The sequence below is a fragment of the Macadamia integrifolia genome, chromosome 13, assembly GCF_013358625.1.
Source record: "Macadamia integrifolia cultivar HAES 741 chromosome 13, SCU_Mint_v3, whole genome shotgun sequence".
Taxonomy (NCBI): domain Eukaryota; kingdom Viridiplantae; phylum Streptophyta; class Magnoliopsida; order Proteales; family Proteaceae; genus Macadamia; species Macadamia integrifolia.
The window spans coordinates 19526733-19529790 of NC_056569.1; the positions used below are offsets into that span (position 1 = coordinate 19526733).

Below are 3058 nucleotides of genomic sequence, written 5' to 3' on the forward strand. Positions count from 1 at the left end.
ACACATTTTTGGGCACACTAGTGATACGTTTGTGAGTACACAAGTCTTTCAATACCTTTGCATAGGTGGGGATCTAGGATATGGAATCCAAAAGAGGGATGTTCATTTCTACATTTTTGAAGACTTCTAAAATTTTGTCCATGGAAGCAGTCTTCCTTTTGTTTACCAAGCGATTAGGAAATGGGACAGGATGAACATAAGGACTGTTAGGGATTTGCCCCTGTTCAGAAGAATCATTTTTGGTTTCCTCAACCAAATCATCTTTAGTTTCAGAAAAATCTTTAGGTTCATCAGACGAACCTGAAACAAGAGGCACACTTGTGTCCTCAACTGAAGGAGAATTAACATGAGTAATAGATGAGGAAGATTTAGGAACGCTCTGTTGGTACTCTCTACCACTCCTAAGGGCATAAACAACATTACATTGGTTAGAGGGCCCTTGTTGGGTCTGACCTTGTACTATATTCAGTGGTGCATTAGTTGGTCCTTGTGAACTAACAGGCTGATGATGCCTAGGGTTAGGCTCTGGTTGACTGGGTAAAGTTCCCTTCTCCCTCTCACGCATAATTGAGACAACTTGGGTAAGTTCTCTCGTAAGATTTTGATGGCTTGTCATGAGGAGGGCCATATTTTTTTTCAAGTCACTTATTCTACTTGCCTCTCCAGTGTTGGTAAACCCAAGGGGTTGCTGATAAGATGATAGCAGAGGGGCCCTAGGAAAACTCGCCTGAGGTCCTACATTTGACCTAGGAAAAGTATTTTGGAAAAAAGATTGTTGTGCAAAGGGAGGCCTTTGGGGTCCAAGTTGACCTTGATTATAGAAATTGGAAGGTCTTGCTTGGTTGCCCTGATTCCAAGAGAAATTTGGGTGATTTCTCCATCCTGGATTGTAGGTGTTACTATATGGATTATTCTGGTATAAGGCATTAACACTATCATTAGAAGTACCCCTAGAGGTGTTGGGGCATTCTTCTATGACATGTCCAGGGGATTGGCACCAAGCACAAATCTTAACTAAATTGACTGATGATGGCTCTCTAGGAACAATAGCCTCAATCCTCTTGATTAGGCTATCCAAATGGGCTTCCTTGGCTACTATCCCATCCACAAAATATCCTTTTCCTCCTATAGTTCTTTCACTCTCTTGGGTTGATTCCCACTCACGGGTTTTGTCAGCTAAGTCAAGTAAAAATTCCCATGCCTTTCCTTCATCTGTAAAGGATGTGAATCCCTCAGGGCACATAGACTCTATCATTTGTTTAGTTGGGTAATCAATACCCTTATAAATTAGTTGACATAAATGTCATAGGTCTAGGCCATGGTGAGGGCATTCTTGGAGTAGATCCTTGAATCTCTCCATAAGTTTGGAAAATGACTCACTAGGCTTTTGCCTAAACTGAAGGATATCACTTCTAAGCTTATTGGTCTTGTGAGTTGGGAAAAACTTCTTAAGGAAGACAACTGTGAACTGTTCCCATGAGGTTATGGAATTTGTGGGTAACCCATACAACCATTTCTTAGCTTGGTCTTTCAATGCAAAAGTGATAAACCTAAGCTTAACAGCATCATCAGAAAGTTGTTGGATCTTAATTAGAACACATACCTCTTCAAATTCCCTTAGAAATAGGTATGCATCATCAGAGGTCAACCTGTGGAAGTGGGGAAACATAGTGATGTATTGAGATTTGAGTTCAAAATTATTGCCCTGGGCTTGTGGTAGAACTATGCAGGAAGGTTGGGCTGTTCTAGCAGGGTAGAACCTATCTTTCAGAGATTTAGGTGAAGGGTTTTGCTGTTAGTCTCCCATATTGAAGGGTTTTAAAGAGAGCAAACGTATAGGGTCACTACTTGTTGGATCTCTTCTTTCTAACCGATTCTTAGTATTACGTACCCACTTAACACTCATGCAACAGAAAAAATTTCCACAACTAAAGTAAGACAAGCACAAAAGAATGGATAGCAAAACTTTTTGATGATTTTTTTGATTTTTTTAATTTTTTTATTTATTTATATTTTATTTTTTTTTTTTTGCTTTTTGGGAGCTTACCGACAAGGATCCGGGGTTGCTCAGGTCAATTCCTGAGGTACTGCTACAGGGCGAAACCTGTCTTTATCATACTGTGAGGCATGGCGACCTCCACTGATACAACTATTATTGCAAGTTGTTATTCTCAGGAATTCAATAAAAAAAAAAAAAAATAAAAAAAAACAAAGCACTCCGATTTACCAAAAGAAAGTGAAAAATAACATGGAACTGTCTCCCCGACAACGGCGCCAAAAACTTGTTGAGATTTAAAATGTAACCGCAAGCGTACAGATCAGTGTAGCTACGGGTCGAACACAGGGAGAGCAGCCACTTTATTTTTTATTTCTTTTAAAAATGCGAAAGTGAACTGATTAATGATTGTGATCTAATTCTAATTACCGTCCTAAAAATAACGTCCTAACCATTCGTCATCTAAGAATTTAAAGACGCAAGCCACGCAATTAAAATTAAATAAATAAATAACTGAAAATAAACAATCCACGCAATTAAAAAAAAAAAATAAATAAAGGAAAAAAAATGCTGAAATAAAAATAAAGTAAAAAAAAGGGAATAAAGCTAGAGAGAGACTCACAAGTAGGTTTCTCTACTTAGCCCGAGGGATGCATCATAATATGAGCTTCCCTACTTGATCAGAGAGTCACTCTTACAAGGGTTACTCTACTTGGCTTTAGGGAAAGGGAGTCAGTTAAAATAAAAGCAATAAATTGATGGTTCTATGGCTAGGAGGGGCAAAGCCAACACATACACTAACCATGAACCTTGGGGGAGAGGGATAACAATAATGTAACGACTGAAAATAAAAATCCTAAATTAAGAAAGAAAGGGTAGTCAGAAGAGGGAATGAGAGGGGGGAGAGAAGACTACTGAAGGAGCCTACTTACTTGAATCAATGCTTGAACTTGAAAAAAAATTGCTCCACGGCTCGTGATCTTGTCACCTAGATCCAAGCCTAGAACTATAACTTAAAAAATTACAACTCAATTGCATAAATCATAAACATAAAAAGGCTGA

General features: G+C 38.6%; 1 non-coding gene across 1 annotated transcript; it reads left to right on the plus strand.

Moving 5' to 3' along the window:
- The first annotated feature begins 1313 nt into the window (after nucleotides 1-1313).
- On the plus strand, nucleotides 1314-1420 carry LOC122060343. The gene has a single exon (XR_006134362.1). It is a non-coding gene; the product is annotated as a small nucleolar RNA R71 (small nucleolar RNA).
- The last annotated feature ends 1638 nt before the right edge of the window (nucleotides 1421-3058 follow it).